At 31.2% G+C, this 21,533-nt stretch overlaps 1 protein-coding gene and 1 long non-coding RNA gene across 5 annotated transcripts in view; one reads left to right on the forward strand and one right to left on the reverse strand.

Annotated features, from left to right (window-relative positions):
* Positions 1 to 14,631, reverse strand: part of LOC107505931 — a 139,392-nt gene extending 124,761 nt beyond the window's left edge. The window contains exon 1 of the long non-coding RNA XR_001595811.2: positions 13,845 to 14,631. This is a non-coding gene — a long non-coding RNA (uncharacterized LOC107505931). The remainder of the gene's footprint in view (positions 1 to 13,844) is intronic.
* The window catches only part of LRP1B (LDL receptor related protein 1B), a 1,622,137-nt gene that overhangs the window by 525,412 nt on the left and 1,075,192 nt on the right, over positions 1 to 21,533 (forward strand). The gene's annotated exons all lie outside the window — the stretch shown is intronic.

Below are 21,533 nucleotides of genomic sequence, written 5' to 3' on the forward strand. Positions count from 1 at the left end.
GAAGGAATAAAACCAGAAACTTATGTAGAGGCCAGGTCATAAAAAAATCTTAAATTATCTTCGGGAAGCCATTCCAAGAAGGGAAGCGACATGATTTTTTAAAAATATATATATTTGTGTGTGCATATACATGTATGCGAGCATATATATGTGTGTATATCTATCTGTCTATCTTCATAGAAGATAGGTTGGCATAGGAAGCACTTGCAAGAATGGAGATAGATTTTGTAGGGAAGTGTTTCAATAATAGAAGAAACAGGAGCTTTTAAGGACATGGGCTAGACCAGAAACCCCACAAATATATGACCTGGTGTATAACTAATTTCCCACTCAATCTCTAGCACCTAGTGCATTAACTCTCACTTAGTAGATGCTCAGGAAATATCAATTGACTAAAGTGACAGTGAGTTCTTGGTTGAATTTTGAGAAACAAAGATATATCATTTGAGAGTAGAAGAAGGTTTGAAAAGGAAGAGAATAAATCTGGTTTTAGCCTTGTTGGCTATAGAGTATCTATAGCCATCTAGTTAGAGATATCCTTAAAAGAAATAATTCCTCTATTGTATGACAAGCTTCTGGGTTTCATAACATCTCTTCTCTTTTGGACTACTTTCTTTTATGATGTGAACAGAATATTCTGTCTATGCCCTTGATATAATTTTAAACGACATAGCTCAATGTGAATGTTATACCACTATTAATTTTTTATTCAGTAAGGGAGACATTCTCAATCCAAAATAATGCTCTTTTCTCATATTTGTTGTATATCTGAAATTTTTCTTAAGCCCACTCATTCTTCTGTGTGAAAGAGTTCCATATCTGGAAATTTGCTAACCAAGAGCAGAGTTTCAGAAACTTGACTTTTGACTGTCTTTCAGAAATTGGCTTTTGAAACCCTAACCAGTTTCTCAAAAGATTATTTTAAAAGATAGCTCTTTTGAGGTAAACATAATAACTTACTCTAAAATGAACACCGTAGTCTAATTTTAAAATAGTAGCATGAACAGTTTAACTTTACTGCCCTATTTATCTGGAATTATACTCATTAACTAAAAAAAAAAAGTTTAATTTGTCAAATATGCACATATGGCTAGGGGATTTCGTATACTATTAAGAGAATAGTGAAAATACCCTGGAGACTTATTTTTTATTTAGTACCCTCCTTCCTCCACACTTCTTCCCTTTGATAAATATCATAACACCTACCTTCTCATCTGGCCAGATAATCACAAGATTTTATTACCAAATCTATGCTTATAAACAAATACTGCATTTTTAAAAATTGAAATAGGCTTCAGAAAAAACTCTCTTTTTCATCCCTCATTTTGCCTCAGCTTGGACATTATTATTTAGAGGCAGCAATCTCCACCAGAAGAGAGACACTCATTGTATTCGAGAATTATTTCCTATTGAGCTATTAGTCATTATTCTGTAGAGTGTACTCACTGGTGCTAGACTGGCATTAGATAAGTAATCCTGATACTTCCTCAGGAAAATCACCATTTCTTTTCCCCACTTCTACCACCTCTCTCCATTGCTTTTGTACATACGACCTTACTCTGGTATTTCTTTCAATATTTCTGACATAGTTTCTGAATACTTCATTATCCATATATTCTTATCTGTTCTACTGTGTTAGCACCCTTTTTTTTTTTTGTGGTACCATAGAGATGGGAGACTCCTCCTCTTTTCCAAATACTGCCATACCTCTACCACTCCCAATCCCAGAATGCATTTTTCTCATAATCCCATACATACTTATTTTTTAAGTGAGTTAACTGAAGGCAGCATTTTATCAAGAAAAACATTACTACAAAGGGAATTTATAAAATGACATAAATAATAAGCACATGTTAAAATTATTATGTGTTCACTATATTTTGATGGTTAATCAAGTAGATAACCTTTAATTCCCTTTATCATTATTTCTACAATGATTATATTATTACTTCAGATTAAATTCTGAGTCTACAAAGTATCTTAAACATGTTATAAATACTTAGATTCATAGAAAATCATAGAAAATCATTCCATTTTAATACAATGTGAGAGTGCATATCGTGCCATTCAGAGATGCTGGACCTTTGGACTTCGAGCAAGTGCTTAGGAATGAAGAAATTGTCATTTTTTACCAAAGATAATTCATGACACCAATATAGGATTTAAGTACAGTTTGGAGAAATAAAAACTGATCTTTGTCCTCTGGCCTAATTAGTTTCTTTGATAGCGATGATATTAAAATTTTCAGAAAGAAACAAATAATAGGAACATAGTTGTCCTGATAATAGGTTTCTAATGAATTACTGATATTCATATTAAGAAAAAGAAAGACTTAACATTTTGTATTAACTATCACACTGTGATTAGAATCACAGTAATTATAAAATACATTGGAAGCCCAGTTGGTGCCAACAGTCAAATAATGAACTATTTCAGAGGCAGAGACATTTTAATTTTAAGTTCTTATTAATTACAAGTGCACAAAATCCATTACCCCCACCCCAAAAAAAAAAACAGAAATATTTCTGAAAATAGTGTGATGTTTGTCATTTTCATTAAATGAGAGTATTAAGATATAACAATCCACAGTTGAAAGAACCAGTATCTTCCCATGGAATTTTCATTTTTACTTACGTATTTTTAATGAGGCAAACTTTGGGAATCAAAAATTGTGTGTGTGTGGGGGGGGGGTTGAATCTCAGTAGTTGCTTTCCACACATTTAGAAGTGTTGTAATCAAATATAAGTATGGTGTAGTTTAGGTTCGAATATATTCCAGGGAAAATAATACAGATACTTTTTATCTTTTTAAATTTGCCAAAATTTTTTTAACCAGTAAATTTGTATTTTAGTGATTTTTTAGAGACTTTTGATACAGATTCTTAATAAAAAGTCAATAAAATTAATTCATTTAACAGAAAAATTTGGTACAAACTTGGTACTTATTTGTTTCTACAATGGGTAATCAAGAGCTAAATCTAGTATATAGCAATCTCATTTCTTGAGTTTTTAGAAATAGAAGACTTGGAGAAACTATTTTTATAGTATCTATTGTCCATGAATTACCCTTAGCCTATTGGAAACCACACTAAACAAAAAACAAAACAAAACAAAAGGACAAAAATACAAAAAACAAAAATGCTTCTCAAAATTTGTTGTCTATACATTTATTATTTCATGTTTCACAGTTAGTAGTGTTCAAGTACACCTTTATTAATAATAAATAAACTATAAAATATTTATATAATATTTTTACATAATGGCTAAGATCATAAACCATAATAACTTTCCTGTCTCTATCACGGAAGCTTTAAAATAATATAAAAATATTTTGCATCATGTTTCCTGGTAAAATGTACTTATTCAATGTGTGTGTTTCATATTGATAGGAAGCATATTTCTGTATCTACTCAGATAATATATTGATAAATGTTTTATTTCAGTAAAATTATATTCTAAAAAGTCGAATTAATAAAGTACCTCATATAATAGATCCTAATTATAAAGCACTTCAAGTGAGAAATGTGGGTTAGAACTTGTTCTAGAATTTTATAGAATGAATGGGATACAGAGATAAGTTGTTAGAGGAGGTAGATAGTGCACTCTAATTTTAATGGTCTAAACTACCTTATTTAAATTCAATGTTTTTTTTTTTTAAGTTATCGAGAGATTTTGAAAAAAGATGGGATGTCAATGTAGAAAAAAATAAAATGGATGAGATATCTAATTAAACAAGTAGAAAATTAGGGAGAGGAGAGGTTGAAGGAGTAACCAAAAATATCTCTATTAAAGGGTAATTTGAAGCTTTTAGATAATATAGAGCCACTAATTCAAAATCTAGGTTTATTCTTTTCTATATTACCATATTTTTGAGAACTACTCTATAAAATATTGTGAGAAATTCCAAAATTAATTTGCATCTGATACTTTTTCTAGTAGAGGAAATTAAATCTATTTAGAAATGACAATATTTCTACATATGGTAAATTAAAAAGATTGAAAAGTCAATATAAAGAATATATCCCAGAAAGTGAAATGAAAAAGATTCAATTCCAAAGAATTTCAGGAAATTTTAAAAACACAAATTTTTAAAAATTCGCCTTCCTTTGTTTTTTTTCTTATTACTAAAGTAATATATGGATATTGAAAAAATACAAAAATAAATAAATAAAAACTGCTTATAATCTCACCATTCAGAGATAAGCTTGATAACTTAGAGTTTGACAGATAGAGTTGAATAAGAAGCTTCAATTAAAGCCAAACATAAAACACATATAGCTGATGACAAAATATCTGTATAAGTATGTTGTGTAGGTTCTAACTCAAATTTTTACACTTAAAGGTAGTTACATATGATAAGAAAGAAAGGTTTTCTTATTTGTTTATATAAAGAAATGATGAACTTTCTCCCTGTATTGAAGTGCTCAAACAATACCTACTGAGGCTAGCTAAAGTTTAAGAAAAACAATAGGAATCAAGTTACATAGAAAAAGAGAAAGCTAATAAAAGATTTTTGCTAAAGTTAAAGATATAACTGAAAGGAGAAAGAAAAATGCATCTTCAAGTCTTCTGGAAAGAAATGTCCATAAATTAAATATGAAAAAGTAAACTTGTGAATTTATTAACTTATAAAGTAAATAAGTGTTCAAAAATGGTCAAGCCACTCGCCAGTATTTTTTTCACACTTTTGTTAGTAAAAATTACAAACAAACAAAAAACTTCTTGGTTAAAAGAGTAGCTACAAAGGAAAAGCAGTGTAATTGTTTTTTTCTTATTACTAAAGTAAATCTCCGTTCCTATTCTCAGAAACAGCCCTTATTTGAGAAATAGGAAAATGATGCGGATGTCTTTTTTTTTTTTTTTTTTGCATCTTCCTCACTGAACCATTAGATTAGAGAGAGAGAGAGAGAGAGAGAGAGAGAGAGAGAGAGAGAGAGAGAGAGAGAGGGAGAGAATGAAAGAGAATAGAATAAGAAGGAAAAAACAAGAATTTAGAGGAATGAATTGCAAGTAGCTCTCTACTACACTGTAAAATATTAACTAAAATATCCATATCAAAGGAAAGATGTGAGATTGTTGGGAAAAAAAGTGTGAAGGGTTTGGAAATACTTAATCTAAACACAAATATCTTGTTAGCCACCTGGGAATTGGCATCTGATGAGATCACTCATCAGATAGGGTTAATTTCTTTCTCTCGGGAATTTATCAAAAAGCAAGTTTTAATAATCATAGTTATTGCTTTTTGTTAAATGTATAGATAATACAATAGTATTCTATTCCGTGCATATTGCCTCAATTATAGAATTAGCAAATATTGAGGGCTTACTCTGCGCCAGATTCTAAGGGCTTAATGTATAGTTTCTCATTTTATTCTCACAGATACTTCCTTAGGTTTACATTATTATTATGCCCATTTTGGGTTATGTGGATACTGAGAGTTGGTGCTCAAGATCTTATAAGTACCAAGTAACAGAATACAGAATTGAAACTTTGTTATAATTCCAAAGTTTGTGCTCTTAGCTATCCTACTATATTTCTTCTTCTAAATGAAGCAATGTGTTTTACATAACACATTCTTCAGTTACTATGTGCTATTATATCTTTCTCAAGTACATGATTTGAGAGTTCATTGATTAAACCATGACCTACTGCTATAGTTGATGACTATTTTTCCAACTGCATGCTATCGTGTTTGTTTGTTTGTTTTTTATTTGATTCTTTTTTAACCCATCAGTGCTTCAAAAGATATCAAATTTTTCATCTTTCAAGAAATTGTTCAACATTCTTTTAAAGACTGGATAGACATTTATAAGGTCTAAGGACATGCAATCAGAAAATGTTAGCTCTTTGTTGCCACAAGCAACCACATAAATTCAGCAATACCATGTGCACCATCACCAAACAGTATTTATACATGCACCTATATAAAAAAAGACACCTGATAGTACCCAAACAAAATGATTTACTAAATCAACATGGTGATATGGATTAACACTCAGGCAGAACAAGTCTGGGGTCTTATACCAAGGAAATCCTACCCTAGGTCAGAGATCTTCATTGGAAATACTGAATTGAAAGGTTTCATTGAATTTTGTTATCTCAGCAGTATACTAACATTGAGAAAAAGACCAAAAAAAAAAAGGAAAAAATCAATGGTCAGCGTGTCTTTTGGGAAGTTAGCAACCAAGTAAGCATTTCAGAAGCAAGATATATGGCTTCGAAGCATGACCCTATCTAATCCACATCTAATTCAGCATTATTCCTGAGTGCCTTTGCACTTGCTGCTTGAAACAGAGCCTCCTCCATTTTATCCATCTATTTAATTCCCAGTCATCCTTCACTCACAGTAAAAAAATGATCACGATTATGAATATAACAGTAATGAAAACAAACACGTTTTTGAGCACTAATCTAGATGCTTGTAAAGCAACGTTTCATTGAAATCTCATAACAACCTAAAAGGTGCATATTATTATCACTGTTTTACAGATGATGAAATTGAGTTTAGGAAAGATAAAATAATTTGCCTAAAGCTACATAGCTAATATATATCATAGCTGAGTTTCAAGTACAGACTTCTCTATGACTTTGAAACTTTTGTTTCTTCACATATATAGAACACATAAAAGTAAATATAATCTTTCTGTAAAGTCTTCCTTGTTCTTTCCAGAGCTAGGGACCATATCCACCTCCTTTTGTTTTCATAGTTTCTAATAAAAACTGACTTTTAGAAAATATATTTCATCATATTAGAATGTAATTTTTCATTTCTATGTCTCTACTAAACAAGTCTTTTGCAGACAAGAACCATGTTTTTGAGCCATAGTTATTACAATTAATGGATGAAGGATTAATTACATCAAAAGAATCAAGGTAGATTTTAAAGGGAGAGTCTTTAAGAAAAGCATGAAGGTGATCATCCAGGAAAGGTGAAGAAGGAGAGGTAGTGTACCAGCTAGATGGAATACAAGAGGCAAAGCAGAGTCTTGAGAATCCATTGTACTTGAAAATGCTGAGTAGTCTTTGGTGATTGGAGTAGATGCAGATTTATGAATGTGAGAATGCTATGAGATAGGTCAGAAAAATTACCTTGGACCTACTTACAAAGAAACTTAAAGGTAGGCTAAAGAATGAGGATATTATTTTGTTGGCAACAGGAATCATTAAATAATTTTGTGTTGAAAAAAATATATGCTCGGATAATTGTTTTAAAAGACTATCTTTGCTTGCAATGTGAGAAGAATGAATTAATACAAATTCAGAGACCAGTTATTAGGCTGCTGTAGAAGTTTTGAAAAATAGAAATTAAGAGCTGGAACCAAAGCATTAGAAGTGAGGATGTAAGGATTTTGTATTGATCTGAGAGACGATACAGTGATGAAATCGATAGCACTGTAGGAAGAGAAATTCATTTAAAATACCTCTAAGATAACCTAGTCCATGCTGAAAGATAATACTACTAATAAAAAAACACTGGGTAAAGAACCAATTTGTGAGTTATTGGAGTTTTGAATGAGTTTTGTTTGTACTACCTATAGGGCAACTATGGGAATATACCCAAGAGAGTATTAGAAATTCAAACTAAGACAACAAAAGAAGTCAGAACTGCAGAATTCCGTTTGGGAGCCATTAGGAAATAAGGGATATTGGACTTTTGACAACAAAGAGAAATACTGAGGATAGGTTATTAAATTTGGTGCTTTGGGCCTCGGTGCTAATTTTCAAGAGAGAAGTGTTCTGCTTAGGAAATGGGCTCTGCTCTCTTTCCTGTATATCTAGCAAGTGATATATAATTTCCCACAAATAGAAGACACTCAATATATATTTAGGGTGGCTGAATTAATGTGGTGAAGACACTGAATGAGAGTAACACCAAAATAAAACCTTGCTAAAGGGGGAAATTGATAGAATAATAAGGTAGTAAAAGAGCCAAGAGAAAATGAAATCTGTGATACAGGTAGAGCAGGTGACTGTACAGGAGACAAAACACTTCTGAGGGGATACATGTACTTAGGATCAAGAGTTAGCTTGAGTTTAAATTATACTCCTCAATTTACTTTCTTTTTGATAGCTTAAATCATTTAAACTATCTGAGCATGCATTTTGTTAGCTGTAAGATGGTGTTCAGATGACTTGTAGAACAGAGGGTTGTTGACTGCAAGTAACAAAAACTTGACAAGGATAGTGAGATAAATTAAATGATAATTTATAAGTTTATAAGATCTTAATAGGGTCATGGTCAGCATAGAGTAGAAATTTCCTAGCTTTGGAGTTTGGGATAGTGGGTCTTACTAGAGCTGGACAGGCTTCACTGAAATGCCTACCTATATTTATTTTCTATCGGTGCTGTAACAAACTACCGCAAACTTAGTGGCTTAAGCAATATATGCAATATTTACTGTTTATTAAGTCAGAAGTTCAGTACAAATCTCACTAGGCTAAAATCAAGGTGCAAGCAGGGCTATATTCCTTTCTGGAAGACCAAGGGGGGAATTTATTTCCCTGCTTTTCCTCCATTTTCAAAGCCATCAATGCAATGTCTCTGATGTTCTCTTGTCACATCTCTATAACACCTCCTTGAATATCCAGACTCTTCCCCAGACTCTTACCTTTTCTTATAGGGATAGTTAATGCATATATGAGTAATAAATATCTTTAGTCTTTACTCACATGGTAAAAAATGTACACACTGTTCTATAATCTTTTTTTTTTTTTAACTTAATAAAGTTGCTTGGAAGTATTTCTTTATCAGTACATAAAGAACTACCTCATTCTATTTTAATACCTGAATGGTAATCTGGGGATTTTAACCTTTTCCATGTAAGTCCTTGTTTTCAGCAGACTGCAAAAAGGTGTTAGGAGGGAGTGAGGCTGGTTAGCAGAGCTAGTCTAACTCAATTAAAAAAGGTCTTTCCCCACTTTCCTGCCTTCAAATGAGAGAAATAGAAGAGTTTAAAGATGCTCTACCTCCTCCAAATTCACTGCTAATTCTCTTTTAATAGTAGACCTTTATATGATTAGCAAAATTATATTTCACATTATACTATAATAGAGGATCTTACTTTTTATAATGTCTTCTTATTGAAAAAAAAAATGAAGCATACCAACCTCTTTTATCAGAGGTATGGTAGAAATTCATTACAGTAGAGATAAATATAACATTTCAGAAAGTCATTGTTTAAAGATTGTGTGAAGATAAACAACATATTTTTAGCCACAAAATCTTAAGTTAAAAAATGCTAAAAGGTTTAAAGAGATATCTTTAATATGCTCCCTAAATGTGAAGTTGATACTAAAAAACATGTAATGCCTATTAGGTATGAGAATCCATATTTTTAAAATTAAATTATTGTATTTAATCTTGAGAACAATTTTGAAAGATGGGTATTATCATCCTAATTATTTTACACAGAAAGCTCTCTGTCATTACCTTTGACCATTTTTAAGTATCTCTATATATTCTATTCCATTTCTTAAAAAAATAATATAGTATATATTTATTTATTTTAGCCACAGAAGTACTACATGATAACTTCACATTATAGAGTGCAAGGAAGAACAAGTAGATCTTGTTTAAATTCTAACACTCACAACATGTGTATTATTGAATATCCAAGACTGAGAATTAAATTTGAACTATCAAGATTTTGCTCAATCTGAATGTGTGAATGGTTATAATAAAACGAGGCAAAAGAGATAAAATTTGACATGGTTATTTTCACCAACAACAAACATTTTATGAAACTGCCAGACATAGGATATTGTGGTAACTATTATAACTGTGAAGATTTTAAGTTAAACAGGTCTTTCAAAGTTACTGTTTTTAGGACATATATCAAATGTCATTTTATCTGAGGGCCACAAGCAGACCTGGTCATCTGTGTTTTTCCAAAGCATGTCAAAATTGTAACCTAAATCTGTTTGCATATCTTTCTCAACAAAAGACAAGGGACTGGATGGCAGAGTCTACTTACTTGATTATACATCTATCCCAAAATAAAAAAATATTGGGGACCTAGATAGTAACTGAAGAAGGAATAAATATTATCTAGATTGTAATAATTCTCCCATTCTTTTTAGTATTTAAAGACTAGGTAGACTTGTGTCTTATGCTTTGCACTCAAAATATATTTTTTTCAGGGAAGGATTCAACTTGAATGATTGTCTTGAAATTCTAAAGTGTTATATTGAATATATGCTTTTTGATGTTATGTTTTGAACAACTTCATAGGATGTTCTGTATATATTTTATTTTCATTTTATGCCAACTGCCATGGTGTTCTTTATATACTAAAGAACAAATACTTATCTTTGTGAGAACTAAGATTATAGAATGATTCACCATCTCTGACATATTATTTTAATATTACATTCAGAAGAGTGGTATTGACAACTTAATCTATGAGCACAGGAGAGTTTTAACAGGAAATTTGGAAAAAGTATAAAGAATCCAAGTAATAACTATAAATACATGTATGAGTACATTTGAATTTCTCTTTAAAATCTAAATTAAAGAGTACATTCTAATACACTTATAAATGTATCTGTTCATAATGATAATCTTTGAAAGGGACCGATTTTGTATATGTCAGTCAATGGGAGGGCATAACATTTTTGTGGTTCTTATACAAAAATGACTTGCATACTCCCCAACATGTGTTAAATTTTTACAGGATTTGGGCTTTATTCTCCTCCTAGATTTGTGGTAGATATTAGTTTTGTGATTTGGGGTATATTGCTTAATGCTTTTGAGTCTCCATTTCTTTGTCTTTAGGAAAAGAGGATTAAGCAAAGTAATATATGTGATAAATTGGTGGTCTATTAAGCAAAAAGCAAGATTTAAATCTCATTTCATTAATTAAGTAGCCTAGTTTAACTTATCTCTAGCATATATTATTTTTTTCTAAGAATACTCTTGGTATAGTAACATACTTTTTATTTTTGATCTGGAAGTCTCATTTAATTTCTGTAATGTTGTGTTGTCTAAACTAGCACTTGGCAACTATGATCTGCTGCCCAAATCTGTCCTGTGCCTTGCATTTTAAAGGCCTATGGTTTTTACATTTTTGGATGTTTGAAAAAAAATTAAGAGATTCCTTGACACATGGAATTTCAAGAAATTTAAATTTAAGCATTCATAAATAAAGTTTTATCAGAATGGGATCATTTTTATTCAATTTTATATTGTCTTTTTCTACTTTCATGCTATAATGCAGGGTTGAATAGCTGCAATAAAGAATGTATGACCTACAAATCCTGAAATAGTTATGATCTGGCTTGTTAGAGGAAAGGTTTGCAGATCCCTGGTCTAATCCTCCAACCATCACCTGAATTAGAAGATAGAAATAGCAAATATTCTTCATAGGCTTTGACTTTAAAGGTCAAATATGCTCAGAAATTTAGGAAATAGAAACATGAAATTTTTTATGGGTTTTGACTGGGAAAATTTAAAAAAAAATAGAGAATTTGAAAATAGAAATAATGAAATAATTTATATGATATAAGAAAATCAGAAAAGAAAATGTAGTGGTGTGATAACGTACACAGTGTAATTCATGTCATTAATTTTGCTTTAAAAATATGCCTATTTTAACAGCAGATTAAAATGATCTGAGGGAAAGCTGAATCATAATATCTATGTTGCCTCCATTTCTCTAAATGCTGGAGACACATTCAATCCTATAGTAGTCAATGTCCTGACCTAAATCTTTGAGAACAGCTTACTGAAACACCACTATCTTTGTGCACCAAATTTGTGATTTTCAAACACTGCTTGTGTTTGAACTCGGGAATGTTGGCATCATATAATCATTGATAATTTATTTACTGTTTTGATCATAATTCTTGTATGCTTATAACTCCTCAAATGTATTCCTTTTATAATTAAACTTTCAGTACAAAAACCATGCAGCTTATTGAATATATGTATATGTGGCCACTGAAATCTTATTCCAAAACAGTTGCTTCTGGAAAATATTCCTTCAGTGTGTCTTTTTCTCTAATCCACAAGACTAATTGAATGAAAGACACAATTTGTAAGTAAATATGGATTCATCATTGGCTTATCTGTATTAAGTGTTTGAAACGAAGCATACTTCTAAAGTCTGAATGATCTGAGGTTCATAACTTTGTTGTAATAGGTTTCCAAAGTACAGAGTAATGATCTGGCTGAATTAAGAAAAGCTAAAAAGGCTATTTAGCAGTGATTCCAGGAAAGGGTTGTTAAAGCTTTGCCCTTTACCAATCATATTCTTGTCATTTACTAAACAAGCTAAAAAGGGAAATTTTTTGAAATAAAGTTCACATAGTAATCATAACTGAAAACAAATGGACATATCAAATTACTATATAATATACTTTTCCCTTTTTGTGCTGTTTAACACTAAATGTTCTTTGGGATTCTCTGAGATACTAGAGCCTGCAGAAATCATGCTCAGAATAGCAGGCAAATAGTGGTTATATAAACTCCTTGCACAAACATACAAGATTCCTTTTCATTTTATGTATATGAACATGTATACATGAATATGTATGTCTAGTAGACACAGAAATAAATTAATGTATCAGCATGAGCCATTAAAATTTAACGAAAGACTAAGAGAGAGAAAATAGAGTATTTTGAGTAGATTTTAGGACACAAGACACATTTTTTTTTTTTTTTTTTTTTTTTTTTTTTTTTTTTTTTTTTAGAAAGCTTCTATTTTAGAGGCTTTTATAATGGAGAGTGGATGTTTAGTGTTTATGAGACACAGTGTTTGGGATGAAATTCTGCAAAGATATCGTTAGGGCATTTGAAAGGTATACATCTGTTGAGTGAAGTCTGCCTAATCTGTCTACACAAGCCCCTTCCCCAGTATAGAAAAATGAGGTCCTAGAACACTTCCATGTATCAGAAAACTCATTCTTTCTCAGTTTGATTTTTTATCATAGTGGAAATAATATCACCATGAATGTGATAATTCTCAAAATGCTTGTGACTATACAATCTTAAATTCATTGAAATTCTGTGAGATACATAGAGTGGCAATAAATATTTATACTTTATAATTAAGAAAATATATTCAAATAGATCAGGTGGTTTACCTAAAGTTACACAGCTTTAAACAGAATATAAATTCAAATCAGTTTTCTTTGAGTAATGTTCTTTACATTATAAAACAATTATTAAGCAGTTAGTCTCTTTTTCCCTTTTGAAAACCTTGATTCATATTTGTCCACGTAGAGATAGATGATCAAAAGCCAATGTAATCTAGTTACTTCTTTCACTTTCTTTACTCATGTTGAGTATTTGAATATCAACTATTTTCATAGCTCCAAAATAATTTTGCCGCATCCTACTATTCTTTTTATTTATTTAATATCTCTATAAACCATGGAGAAAAGTAACAAAACTCTTTATGTATATTCTCTCTTAATTTATATAGTTGCATTTATTAAATTTTACCCACATGTATTTCTCACATGTCTATAAATTAAATTACATCCAAATGAATCCATAGTGTACTCAAAGAACTTAATTTTCTCTAATTCTATGATAAAGAAATGTTTCAGACAAGACGGAATGTGCTCTTATCTACCAGTTTGCTGTTTTTACCTTTGAAACAATCATTTACTAGTTTCACTTGATAAGTAGTGGTTTTATTTTTCCTATTTTTTTTTCATTCTCATTTTCTCAATTACAGATTATAGTAAGAGGATGGGTACAAAGAGAACTGGTGACAAGATATTCTATTTCAGAAATATGTGTCCTCCTGACAGTTTAATTTCCTGGTCTCTGGCACAGATACTTTGATGGTATATTTTCATAGATTCTAATTAAATGTCAGACTTATAATTTGTACTCACATTGTTCCTCCTTCTATGGCATGAGAGAAGAAAATAATTTCATCTTTTCTTCAATTTACTTCTTAAGTTGCCAGTAGTTCTGTTACAGTGTTGATCAAATAAGTCTCATAGTGTTCAATGTGCTTCCCAAAATAAACTTCTCAACTTCTAGTGGAGCATCTAATCAGCATCTTTAGCAATTTGCTTTGAGAAGTTGTGCTAGGATATTATTAGATGTGAAACTTGACACTCCCATAGACTTCTAGAAAACAGTGTTTTATTTTATTGATAATTTATATTGTCCTTACTTCTGCTATCTGGGTGTTAAACTTCTGTCTCATTACTTCTACTTCCCTAATTATTGAGTCAACATTAGTTTCAGGAGAGCATTTATAAAACATTTTTTATAATCTCAATATGCAAGGTTATAATGTTCTCCAGAAAAAAGCAAGAGCCTATTTAGCAACTACAAGTTAAAGCTAACATTAATGGGAAAACTATTGTACTCATTTCAGGAAAAAAAAAAAAATCTAGTTGCAAATAAAGTTGACATAAATTTTGTAAAAAAATGTTTTCTTAAGTTTCTCCACTAGAATGATCATTTACACTTTCTGAAATTTTAACTTAATTTAGTGATATTTCACATATCTTCGAACTCTAGCCATTAGATAAAAGTGGTGAAAACTAATAGGTCAACATTCAGGTTATAGTAATGAAAGATCAAATGTTTAAAATGACTTAAGGTAATTAAACTACCATTTATGAAACATTATTCCTAATTCATAAAATGAAGATTTAAATAAAAGTTTTGAAGAGTTGTGCTTTTGGATCAAATGTAGTTCAATATATTCCATCTTTAACATTTACTATTTATAAAGCCATATTGTAACACTGAATTTTAAATAATCTTGCATTTATATTGAGAGTTTTATTTCTGTGTATGTTGTTTTATTGTGAAATCATAACTTGGTATATATAAATGAATAAATTTTGTTTAAGTAATAAGTATATATTTAGGCTAAGCAATTGTCCATGTTGATACAGTATTAACAATTATAGATATAGAGGCATATTTCAGAACTGCTCAAACTTTCACATCTAACAGAAGTTTCTTAAAAATTTGTCCAAGTGTTTTTTGAAGTAATGAAATAGATACTGTTGGAAATTCATTAAGCTTTTTAGACTATTGGGGCATCATTAAAATTTTCAAGATGGTAATATATTAAATTGCTACTTTGAGGCATGTAAAGGCATGGAGATTTTTTGTGTAAAAGTATCAGACTTTCTCCTGGGGAATAGTTTATTCTACAGAAAAGAGCCTTCCTTTTATTTTGATTTCAATTAATTTGCCCTACTTTTTCACTAAAACATTGAAAAAGCCTCAATCCTACATCTCAGTCCAATTTGCTGACATCTTTTTTACTACCCTTTCAATTTCAGAAATCTTAGACGTGGCAGTCCCCTTGAGTAGAAAAAGCTCACAGGAAAGCCCAGAATCTCATCTCCCTGAGCTCTAACATATTTACGAAAACAGTAATAGTCTAGGTATTACCCATTATATTTCTCTGTGGCAGCTTTTATTTTAGCCATTAACTAATACCATATACAGAGTTTATAGACAGTAACTTTCACTAGATTTTGTGTGCATAAAGAGTTGAAAGGGAAGTATTCAACAACTACTGTGAAAATAGATTACTTCCAGAGAGATGTATTGGAAAACATGGACCCAGAACTGCAGGTCACGGAGAGGTCTCCTCAGTCAAGCCTGCATATTTAAAGTGTTACCAGCAGATACTAAGCAGAGTCATGTACCAGAAAATAGAACAGTCAGATAAATATTAGAAGATGAACTAGTAAAAATGTTTGGAAGGCACAGAGCTATGTGAGGGAGGCTCGGCAGGCATTGATAGCTGAATAAAAGTTAAAAACAACCCTGGCTTTGAAAAGAGAAGTCATAATGCTAGAAACTAATTTTAGAACCTAAAGGAAAAGAGTTGGTGTTCCAAAAAGATATACCAAATCACCAAGAGACAAAAAAGAAGTGAAAAAAAAAAATTGAAAGTATAGTTTTTCCATGAGGAGGTCATAGATTTTCTTTCTCAGCCCCATGCCCTGAAGTGCCCTGGATCTAGGATTAAAAAGAAATGCTGTATTTGAAATCTGAAGGGAATTAAAATGCAGTACAACATTCCCTCTTCCCTTTTATAGTTTTCAGCCTCTGGGCAACTGCCAACCACAAGTAAAAAGCTCCCTATCTCAGGGTATATTATTCTTGTACAAAATAGGCGGTAAGTACAAATGAGACCTTGACCGGAACTTTTATATTTATACAATTCTGTTTTCTGTCCTGTGTGTGTTAAGTTGGAAAGATATTGCCTTATGTAGACCTCAGGAATGATGATTTGTTTTGTGTGAGAGAGAGTTTGAAATTAATATGCTCATAGCAAGACAGATTTAGGTACTCCCAAAAAACTACCCAATGTTTCTCCCATTGGATTATTTCATTAACAGTCTTTTAAAAAGTAAAAATCAGCTCTCAAAAGCCTTTGTAATGTTTTGATAGTCGAATGAATATATAAGGGAATGGTGTAAATCTTTCAATAGAAATAGAAATCTGAAAGTAAGTCACATAAGCTTTAAAATAGTTTTAGATGTATCCGATACCTTTCATTAATTAGCACAATTTTATTTACCATTCCATAGTCTCTGATTGGTGTTTATCTGAACTCTCGTCTAAACTCTCACTGAACAGCTCCAATAGACTCTAATATATATATAGATGTGTTTCATGCATTCAGAACATCTGCTCTTTGAAAGACTACCCCGAAATTCTCTTTATTCTGGTTCAGAAAGTGGTTGAAAATACATGCCTTTGTTTTGGAACCTAATAAAGTCATGATAAATTTTGTGTGTGTGAGAGAGAGAATGACTAGCCACTCTAGATGAAATATTGCTTGCTCCAATTACTTTCAGATATAACGTGTATAGTTAGAAACTTAACTAATCAGAAAAAAATTATATGCATACATTTAAATCTCTTAGAACATTAACTTGGGAAGAAAACAAACATTAGATCTGTTTTCTTGGCAAATGATAAATGAAAATTAGGATGTCACTCACAATCACAGAGCAACTCCATGATAGAGGCAGGCAAGCTATTAGGTACCAAAACCCTCAAACCTGAATCGCTACAATGAAGAGAAATAGGATAATGGCCAGATGGACTTCATCCTGAGCAGAAGAGATTTCAAGTGACTAAAAGAGTCATGTAGCAGTAGCCATTTATGACAATATCAGTTAATGGTGTCCTTATTTGAATAGGAGATTCTGATACTTATATGTTTAAAATTTGATGCCATGTAAAAATATACCTGTTAACTTCATTTAAGTTATTAAACTTGTAAATAGCATTTACGTACACGTACATAAATGCACCTGTGTGCCAAAATAGAGATTGCTTCCTTTTAGCATTTAGTTCTCATGAAAAGATACGAACAGTTGTAATTTTATTACATATACTTATAAGAAAAAAAAAAAATGAAGGAAACTTGCTTTCTTGCTTTACATGAAATATGCTCTATCTTTTATACACTAAAAAATTATGAAAGTGTTAATCAACAATTTTCAAGAAAACAATTCTAATATTGAAATTTTCTTGAGGTTTTGTTTTCAATGAAAATGTTAGCCAGTATTATCGAACTTTGGAGTTATTTTCTATCTTGTTAATCTACATTGTCGTCTTAGACATGACTGTGGTTAAGTCAAGTCTTGACTCTCTGAGGGCAAGAAACTCAGTTTATTCAGGCACTGAGCTAGTAAGGTGAACTTCATATGTTTAATCTCTGCATATGCCCCACTTTTATAATTTTTTTTTGACTGTAGGCTGTCACCTTCTCTTCTAATCCTACACAGCTGTTTTTAAAATTTATATCATTAGTTATTAGGGGTCCTGGAAAAGATAGCATGTTGTTCTAGAGAAAATTCATTAATATGAAAGAGTGATTCATTGCTCTATTGAGAGTAAAAAGGTATATTCGTCTTTGCATATGAACAACTCATTCTTCATGTCAGAAAATAACACCGCTTTATCTATGCTCTGATATTACTTAAAAGACTAATCCTATCCATGCTAGGAAAATATAAAACAAAATGAATTATAGTAACTTGTTAAAATAACTCTTCTGTCTTCTAACTTGATCATAGTAATGAAAATGTATCTTTTAAATAATATAGCTAATTCTTGTCATTTTTTAGACTGAGGAGTGTTTGGTTAGGCATATACATTGATGGCTTGACTGCCTGTCCTTAAGAGTAATGGAGTTTATTTATTTAGTTCATGCATTGTAATCCAGTGAGCAGGAAGAAGCCAAAAATGCACCTGGGAAAATGAGTCCCAATCATGGCTACATCTTGAACTCTTCAAACTCTACTTCTGAACTATTTAACTGCTCCTCTTTAATTGTGAAACGAATGGTGTTGATATGATCATCTCTTAAGATTAATGAATTTTCAGATTGCAACTATCATCTAGTTGACATCTCTAAAGATATTTACATGAACATAATGGAAATAATACAGATAAACACTATGAATTTATTTTTTCCAAGCTACTGTAATAAGCAATTGTGTTTATCTATTACCCAATACAGACTATTGGTTAATGACTAAGAATAAAATTGTCAGTACAGTGACTTTTCTAACCTGTTTCTCTCCGGTCAGGGGCTAGCCCTCATAATTCTAGTTTTCAACAAAAGAAACATAAGTATACTGGAATGTCAATGTAAGATCTGTGATGTCTCTTACCTCACACATTTATGCTATGCTCCTACAAGAGATTTTGACATCTTTATACTCAACAGTTTTTATTCTCTTCAGGTTAGATTTTAATTATAAACCTGAATCTGTCATAACAGAAATGATTCATAATGGTTTGACCATGCTGAATCATTTACATTGTCTAATCCATCCTCATGTAACATGACCAGCCTACTTTGCAAAACAGATCAGAATTTAATTTCTTTGAATTGTCTTTCTATATTGACTTTGGTGTGATCTTGGTTAAGCAGCAATCTTTTCTGAGAAATGGTTTACTGTTGCAACATTTTAAGCAAATCAATTATCTTCCTGTAATGCAATAATATTACAATATGCAGGCAACCATAGCTCCCATTGTACATGACACAGTTGATTTTATGAAGCTGTAAACATTCATATCAGTGCTATTTAATCTGTAGTAATGCAATTTGAAAGGGAGATATTGGCCAAGTTATGTTAATATGCTATCTGAAAAAGCTCAATATGTCAAGAGCTCCTTGGAAAATAGAGAAACAGTTTTCAGGTTTAGAGGTTAGAGAGTCATAACTATGTGGGAAGATACTGAGGTGATAATAAAACAAATATTGAATCTTTCTTTGCTCTAGGAAATGACTTGTTTCAAGAAATAAATTTGCTATTCTCTCTCCAATGTTTGTTAATTATTCATAGAGTAACGCTCCCTAGGTATATATAGCTATATTCTATAGCTGCATCCATCCAATAAAGCTATATTCACCACTTTCTCACCCCATGTTTCCTGATACTTTTTCTGACATTTCTTGGTAAAAACGCTTAACTAAATTGTTTTTTTTTTTTTTAGATATAAATCAGACTATGATGTTTTTCATTTGCTTGTTTTTTTTGTTGTTTGTTTGTTTGTTTGTTTTGTTTTGTTTTGTTTTGTTTTAGCTTAAAACATACCAATGGCTTCCAATGGAACTTAAAATGAAACATCTTGGCATGACTATAAGGCCTCACATGACCCATCTAGTCCTGCCTGCCTCTCTTGACTTTTCTTTTGCCACTCTTCCATTTCCTCCTTGTGTTTCAGTGGGCTTCCTCTGCTCCTTAAACATATTATGTTTATTCTTGGCTTATGGACTTTGTATTTGCTATTATCTAGGCTTGGAATGCTCATCACAGATACTTCCCACCCATCATTTGGGCACCAATTCAAATGATACCTCCTAAGAAAGATCATTTTCAGATTACCCAATCTAACACGTGTCCCCTTCCTAACTCTTAAACTTCTCTACATTGTTATTCTCTTTTATTTTCTTCATGACAGTTGACATCTGAATTTGTTGGTTCCACTTGTTTATTATCTGATAAGAGTAGGAACATTGACTTGTTCACTGCTGTATCCTCCACACCTAGAACAGTACATGTGTGAGATATTCAATAATCATTTGTTGACAGACAAATGAATGAAAAATGAATATATATTCCAAGTAGGTATTTGAAGAGATCATTACCCAGGGGTCATAGATAGAATCATTTGGAGGGTGAAACAATTTTCTCTTGTTCTGTCACCTCTCTGCAATAGATGCACTTAGGTGATATTGACCTTTTAATGGAAACGTCATTCTCTATTCTACATATTCTCATCCTCCACAGTGGAGAAATAATCTAATCTATAACTTTATTAATAAATCAACCTTATTTGTAAAATAGTCATAGATATTACCTATCCTTTAAGCCATCACTGCATCACTTACATAATAATGCTTTCTGCTAAAAAATCAATATTCCTTAACTATTATTACAAAGACCTTGGTTTCCTTTTATATAATTGCAATTCCAAATAGTAATCAGAGTGCTATTATAAGAATGACAATACTTATAAGATTTCACCTTATAAGTTCATAATAACACCTTTTTGTTCAGTGGTGGTTTAAATGGTGTTCAAGTAATATATCATTATTTTTCACAGCAAATTGCATGAGATCTTACACAGTATCTTTGAAATTACTGCTTGTTGTCACCACTATATACAACCACATAAACAGTATGTAGTTTGTACAGGAGATCATCTTTCTTGTTTATATTCAGCAAGCTCTCTGTACTATACACTAACACCAGCTGTTAAAAAATGACAGCAGTATTTTTTCTCTCACTACTAAGATTCTTTATGTAGAAAAGTTTTTTTTTTCTAAACAGTACACATTGCCAAATAATCATAAAGGTTGATATGATATATAGTAGTATATTTTTCAGGATTCATTTACAATGTAAAATGAAATGTAAATAGAAAAATCACTGGAAAAAGTCAGCTATAAGAAAAATCAGATCCTATGCCTAAATCCAAGTCAATTTTGTTATCCAGGATTACCTGACAGGTAAAATAAAGATGATCTTATCTTAGAAGTAGTTCAAGGTGAATCCTAGAGAGGTGTGTATAAAAGAATCTAAAACAAGTTTCAAAATCCCAAAATGTTTATTGATGACTCTTTTCACTCTTTCCTTCCTCACTTTTGTCTGGTCTTTCTTTATATATATATTTTTTTTCTTTCTCCAGAAGAAAACAAGTACCTAAAGGACAAGGACCATAATTTTCATATCAAATCCGTAAGTTAGAAAAAATATATCAGCTAACTAAAGATAGAATAACCTTCTTGAAACTATTTTCTCTGTTTAGAAAGCACAAATATACTTGTTTAGATTAATCACAAAAAGAGAGTTGGGAAATTTGTTTGTTTTTTCCTTTTTTTTAAAGTCTTTGTATTTCTCTGGTGCTTTAGTACTGCATCATAGTACTTAAGAGACTTATAATCAATTGAGATATAAGTCCAGGCCACAGGGCAAGCCTCAAGGTCATTGTCATCAAACATGTTTCAGGTTAAAAAAAAAAAAATTGACACGGTTCTAAAGACAGACTAAAGGACTGCCAGATAA

This window comes from Rousettus aegyptiacus, unplaced genomic scaffold (genome assembly GCF_014176215.1).
Source record: "Rousettus aegyptiacus isolate mRouAeg1 unplaced genomic scaffold, mRouAeg1.p scaffold_m13_p_2, whole genome shotgun sequence".
In the NCBI taxonomy this organism is placed as follows: Eukaryota; Metazoa; Chordata; class Mammalia; order Chiroptera; family Pteropodidae; genus Rousettus; species Rousettus aegyptiacus.